Source organism: Cannabis sativa, chromosome 3, assembly GCF_029168945.1.
Source record: "Cannabis sativa cultivar Pink pepper isolate KNU-18-1 chromosome 3, ASM2916894v1, whole genome shotgun sequence".
In the NCBI taxonomy this organism is placed as follows: Eukaryota; Viridiplantae; Streptophyta; class Magnoliopsida; order Rosales; family Cannabaceae; genus Cannabis; species Cannabis sativa.
The window spans coordinates 17,896,693-17,903,788 of NC_083603.1; the positions used below are offsets into that span (position 1 = coordinate 17,896,693).

The 7,096-nt window shown below is 30.6% G+C and overlaps 1 long non-coding RNA gene across 1 annotated transcript; it reads right to left on the reverse strand.

Annotated features, from left to right (window-relative positions):
- Positions 1 to 4,429: 4,429 nt before the first annotated feature.
- LOC133035657 (uncharacterized) lies at positions 4,430 to 5,976 on the reverse strand. Its single transcript, XR_009686794.1, has 2 exons — positions 5,598 to 5,976; positions 4,430 to 4,625 (listed from the first exon to the last, which is right to left on the reverse strand). It is a non-coding gene; the product is annotated as an uncharacterized LOC133035657 (long non-coding RNA).
- Between the last annotated feature and the right edge of the window lie 1,120 nt (positions 5,977 to 7,096).

Sequence of the window (7,096 nt, forward strand, 5' to 3'; positions counted from 1 at the left end):
TCATTAAAGCTTGAGCTTTGAGCTTTAAAAGCTCAAACACTATTATCACCTCAAAACTATCTCAAATTCAGCAAGTAAACATTGTAATTAATCCCGTAGCAACACAAAAATAAAATCATGAAGTCACAGATTCCACAACTATTCCAAAACACAAAGTCAACATATAGAACCAAATATTTTTAACTTAAAACAAAAACCAATTCTTACCTTAAGCTCTCTCTCTTCAATCGTCCACTATCCAGTTACTATCAGGCTTAAATCACTCAATTTTTGGTTGAAATTAAATTAAAGAAAATAGATGGTGGGAGTGAGGGTTTCGTCGCGGTCGAAGAGAGTGGGGTTCGTTCTCTTTTTCTTTTGATTTTTAAAAACTTAAAACATATACATATTAAGCTGATAAGTATAAGTTTTATTATAAATTATAATAATAATAATAATACTAATTATAACTTTATTAATAAAAATTATTTTACTATTTCTTAGCCACTAAGAAATCTCTACTTCTAGGGCATTAAGTCAAATTCAAATACTTCTAATTACCTCAATATGTATACTATCGACTTATCATGATATTCCCATCAAAGTCACTAATTTAACTTATTATGACATTTTGGCCCCCAATCGAGTCTCCAAGGTCCCCAAACCTAAAAATATTTACTCCACAAACAATTCATATTATATTCACACATGCTATATAAATATCTGTAATTAATAAATTACGCTTATTTATTCACTAACTAATTTAATAAAAATCCAAATTAAGTTCTATAAAAGCTTAAATTTATTAATTTTTTATCTAATTTCTAGAAAAAAATACTTTCAAGACGAAACTAAAAATATTTTCCATTTAAAAATCGTAATTTACATAAATTCATCAAATAAGCACATAAACCAACATGAACACATGCAAATTGTCACAATCATTATTTTAAATTCATTTTTCATGAAAGTAAATCATTACCATGGCTCTGAGGCCAGTTTTTGGGGATTACTTTACTAGGATCTAGATTTACTAACATGTATGTTGTTTAACACCCTAATTATGAATATCTAAAATAATAGAATTAAACACATATAAAATTAAAAAATCTTCCATTGATTGCAGCAGAATAATATGTCTCCTTCCACTCTGATCTCTAACCTTGTTCCTTTCTGTCGCAGAGTATTATCAAGATCTGAGCCTGATTCTCCTTCAGGTGTTGGATTCTTCACAGTCTTACACACTGTGATTGAGTACTTGACTTGCTATGGGTGGGCATATACTCTTTCACTATAGGGCTCGAAAATATGAAGAAGAAGAGGAGATTCGAGTTCTATTGAAGGAGGTTCTCAAGTTTTCTAGTTGTCTAACAAAGAATGAAAACTAGGTAAACTAAGGTTGGATGAGAGTGAGAGCCATCTCATTCCTTATATAGGATTTTTCCTAGGGTAAGATTTAAATTATATGGAATTCAAAAAGATAAAAATTAGCTAAAATTCTCCTTAAGTGGCCGACCCTAAGGTGGGCCCTACTAAATTAGAATTTCGTTATTTTATGTAACAAATTATCATTTCTTTCACAAATGCCATATTTTCTAATTTTAATCCTTTAAATGTCAAAAATATTTATTTAATAATTAAAATTAATTATCAAATAAAATTTTCATTTAACTTATTTATTAATTAGACTTAACAAAGTCTCCCAATTAACAAATAAACCCTAAAATCTCTTTTCTTCACAATTAAGCCCTTGTTTAGTGAAAATTCATAAATAAGACATAGTCTAATTTTAGAATTATAAATGATTTATTAAAACCAATTAACTGAGTCTTACAAGCAGTATTATCTCAACAAGTGTAGGGACCATTGGCCTATATAATCAAGCTTCCAATAAGCAAATCTAGAATTTACCAAATAAATTCTCTAACTTATTAATTCCTCCTTGCGCCACTATAGATTTAGAATTACACTCTTAATTATATAGAACACTCTATATGTTTCACGATATAGATACACTATGAATTATCCATCGTCACAATCCCAATAATGAAAGATCCTTTCTTTTACACCAAGTAGGGATAAATTTACCTTTCCACCCTCAATGTATTTTATCCTTAAAATACTTAGCTTCCTATAAATGATATTTCAATAAACTAATATAACTACTGAAAGAATTCCATTTATCTCTATTAAGCCAAGCTCGAAGGAAATCATCATTTCACTTGTATGTCCAAATAGAAGCTATAGATTCTGTATCTATGATTATCACTCCCACTCAATTGTACTATCATGTTCTCAAGCTGTATGTGTTACCCGAACTAATTGGTAGGATTTAACAAACAACTCTAAGAACATAAATAACACTCTTAAGATCAAACCAAACCATATCAAGATTAAGATTTTCTTATCTAAGAGCAACCAGGGATATTGACTTAGAAAGATACAACGGTAAGATTATAATATCTTTACCAAGTTCAATATTTGTCCCAGTCTAATGTATACTCTATTCATTCGATACTAGCACACTTTACCAATGTCCTAGAAAGAACATAACACTTATCCAAGGTGTAAGTAAATTTTATCCCTAACTATCACATCAGTGTAAAATCAAGTGCACTGACAAATTATGGGACCTAAAATTTTGAAGCATATAATCATAATTACATTTCACTGTATTGGCATCACTGTAATTATGAATAACTATATGATCTGGATTTAATACAAATTGTATATTAAACCATAAACATGAATAATGTAAAAATAAATAACTTCTAATCTTCTATTGATGACAAATAAGATTATATTGAAATGAGTTTTATTTAGGGCATAAAATCCCAACAATATTTTTTCATAGAAAAATCTTACACATTTGGCGCTTTCAAAATACATTGTTTGAGATTGAGAGTTGAAAAAGGATGTAACATTAGTAAAATTGTTCGAATTCGAAGTGATCATGGTAAGGAGTTTGAGAACTCCATATATGATGATTTTTGTAAGTCTACAGGTATAGCTCATAAATTTTCAGCTCCTAAAACTCGTTAACAAAATGGAGTTGTTGAAAGAAAGAATCAAACTTTGTAAGAGATGGCAAGAATGATGTTAAATAGTAAGAAGCTAACTAAATATTTGTGGGAACAGGCTATAAATACAGCTTGCTATACAATAAACCGAGTGTTTAGTCGTCCTGGTTCCAAAATATCTTATAAAATCTGGAAAGGTAAGTATCCAAATATAAGTCATTTTCATGTCTTTGGGTGTGTTCGCTATGTTTAAAGAGATCGTGAGCTTATTGGAAAATTTGATGCTAAAAGTGATGTTGGTGTGTTTATTGGATATTCCACAAATAGTAAAGCCTATCATGTTTAGAACATGAGAACTCAGACTGTTATAGAATCAACTAATGTGGTTGTTGATGATTTTAAAGATTTTTTTTTTAGAATTTTCTACAGAAGCCGAGATAGATAGTTTTCTTTATTCTCCACCTGAAGTAGCAAACGTAGATTCTGATGTAGTACACTTGAATTTTGAAGAAGAAAATATCGAATCTGCTGCTGCAACTAAAGCAGGTGAACTAGAACAGGATGTCGCACTTCATCCAAACATCATTACTTATTCTACTCAGAAGGAACCTAGCACCAGAGTAAAACTGAATCATCTAAAAGATCTCATTCTAAGAAATCTTGAAGAAAACATGGTAAAGAGAAAAAGGTATGTAAATTTGATTAGTTTTCTCTATTTTGTCTCACAATTTGAACCGAAAAGTGTGAAGGGTGCCATGACTTATGAAGAATCGCTTAAAGCAATGCTAGAAGAACTTAATCAGATTGTTTGCAATAAAATTTGGATTTTGGTTTGAAGACCAAAAGGTATAAATGTGATTGGAACAAAGTGGATCTTTAAAAAAAAAAAAAAGCGATGAATTTGGTACAATTGTGAGGAACAAGGCTCGATTGGTGTCACAAGGCTATACACATGTAGAAGGTATTGACTTTAATGAAAATTTTACTCCAGTAGCAAGAATAGAATCTATTCGTTTGCTATTGTATATTACTTGTGTTATTGATATCATGTTATATCAAATAGATGTGAAGTCGACCTTTTTGAATGTGATTTTAAGTGAGGAAGTATATGTTGAGCAACCAAAGGGATTTGAAGATCCTTATTTTCCACACCATGTATACAAATTAGAAAAAGTTTTGTATGGTCTGAAACAGGCTCCTCGTGTATGGTATAGAAGGGCTGATCATGGGTTGGGTTGGCCGGGTTGAGGGTATTTTAATGGGCCAACCCAATTAAATCGGTTTCAAAAATTATAACCCATTCACATTATATTTTATGTACAACCCAAACCAACCCAACCCATGTTGTATGGGTCGGGTTGGGTTGGGTTCCAACCCTTATTTTTCACAATTATAAATTTTAAATCAAAAAATGATCTCAAGTTCATACCTGAACTGAACATAAAAAATTTAAACATAGATAAAGTAATTCAAAGCTCTACACATTAAAAATTTACAGTCATCCAATAAAAGTACTACCAACTAGATAGTGATTACAAATTTGTAAATAAAATCTAATATTTACATAATCATCAATTATGATTTTCAATGGCCTTCTTCTCCTTTGGTCCCTGGTATTTCTTTGTCCTGTTTATTGCCAAAATTCAAAACAGAAAAAATTTCAAGTTATTTAAAATAAATAAGCATAAAACAAGAATATTATTATATTTATAAATTGACAACAATCAAAGAAAATTTTTATTAGTACCAAAATAAAAAATAACAACAACATAGTCTAAGGGACCAAAAAACTTAAAGACTACAAGATACATAAATCACACATACACACAAATACAAATAATACATTAATCAAACCAAAGAGTATAATACCTTTCTTCTAATTTCTCAATCAAGCAAAAAAAAGAATATTTATCAAATATCATAAATATTACATTAACTAAAAGAATATGACAGATTTTTTTTTTTTTTGAGATAAAATGCTCTATGACAGAGAACTCAAAACACTACACTATTATGATTTGATAAAAAAAAATTATGGAAAAGAATAATACCGTGTAATAACTTAATAAGATCAGTGGTGATGAATGGATCGGTAATATCATCCCTCTACAAAGCAACTCTAGCCACCACCCTACTGAATCTTTCAAATCCTAAAAGATATATTCAAAACAAAAAAAAAAAAAAATCAAATTTACAAATGTTTACATCAAGACATCTGTAAATAAATCAATAAATCCATATAGAAATGAAAAGTACCATTGGTTCTGATATTGATTTCCCTTGTAAATAAATATAAGAAGAAAAAAACACAACTTTGCTTGGTAAGACATTTTCTTCTGCTTCCTTTTTTTTTATGTTTTGATAAAAAAAAAAGGTTGGTATTATTTGAAATTTAGAAAGACGAGAATTTGTCTTTCTCTTTTAGTAAGAGACCATATCTTAGAATAAGATTGAAAAAAAAGCCTAAACCTTTGCTGAAATTTTTTTAGAAAATAAAATAAAAAAAAATGAAGACTAAGATTGAGAAAGAATCTTTTCCATTCTAGTAAAGAAAAATAGAAAACGAAAATTAGAAATTAGAGAAGAGAGATAGCTTACCCTGCTGACTTTGCATGAGCCTTTCCCAGCCAAGAAGGCAATGTGTCCTGGAGCGTGCGTCGGGGGAGGGGAGGAAGTTTGGGTCTGAGTCAATAGAGGGAGGGAGGCGGTAGTTTATGTGAGGGTTAGGGTTAGGGTTTGTAATATAAGATAAGAGAGAGGGGTTATTATATGATATTCAGTATATATAATATGTATTTTTTTAAAAAAAAAAAACAAATAAAGGCCGGCCCGGGTTGGGTTGATTGGGCCACAAAAGCTCTGGCCCGTTTCCGACCCAATGAACACAGGTTGCTAAAATTCCAACCCATTTCAACTTCGGCCCAAATTTTAGTGGGTTGTTCGGCCCATTTTCGGTGTGGGTTGGCCGGGTTGGTCGGCCCACCGGGTTGCATGCTCAGCCCTAATAGAAGGTTAACTCAATTATTAATTTCTCATGATTACCAAAGAGGTAGTGTAGACAAGACTCTTTTCATCAAACACATAGAATCATATTTTATGATTGCTCAAATATATGTTGATGATATAGTTTCTGGTTCTTCATCTAACTATGAAGTACAGGTTGTTAATTAAATGAAAATGAATTTAAGATGAGTATGGTTGGTGAACTTACATTCTTTTTGTGGCTTTAATTCAGACAGATGGAAGGAGGAACATTCGTGTCTCAAAGTAAGTATGCTAAGAATCTTGTCAAAAAGTTTGGCCTTGAATCAGCTAAACAGGTAAGTACTCCAATGAGCATCACTTGGAAATTGACAAAAGATGAACATGGAGTAAAAGTAGACCCTACTCTTTATCATAGAATGATTGGTAGTTTATTTTATTTAACTGCTAGTCGTCCTGATATTAGTTATAGTGTGGGAGTTTGTGCTCATTATCAAAGTAATCCTATGGAATCTCATGTTTGTACTATTAAAAGGATTATTAGATATGTTAATAGTACTCTTGATTTTTGAATATGGTATTCTAAAGACACTAATTCTAGCTTGGCTTGCTTTAGTGATGCAGATTGGGCAGGTAATGCAGATGATTGTAAAAGTACTAGTGGAGGTTGTTTCTTTCTTGGAAATAATTTGGTTTCTTGGCATAATAGTAAGAAACAAAATTCTATTTTCTTGTCTATTGCTAAGGCTGAGTACATAGCTGCTAGTAGTTGTTGTCCTAAATTGTTATGGTTAAAAAAAATGTTGAATGATTATGGGTTGGAATTGGGTATTTTAATAATTTCTTTATAATAATACTAGCACCATAAATATTTCCAAAAATCATGTTCAATATTCTCAAATAAAACACATTGATATAAGGCATCCTTTTATAAGGGAACTTGTTGACAACCAAACATTGCTGTTAGAATATGTTGATACTGCAAAATAATTGGCTATATTTTCACCAAGGCCCTAGATTCAAGTTGTTTTGACTCCCTCAGAAATTTTTTGGGGGTTTGCATTGTCTAAGTCTTTTCATTTTGTTCTCAAGTTTGTCCAAAATTTTTGAGTAGT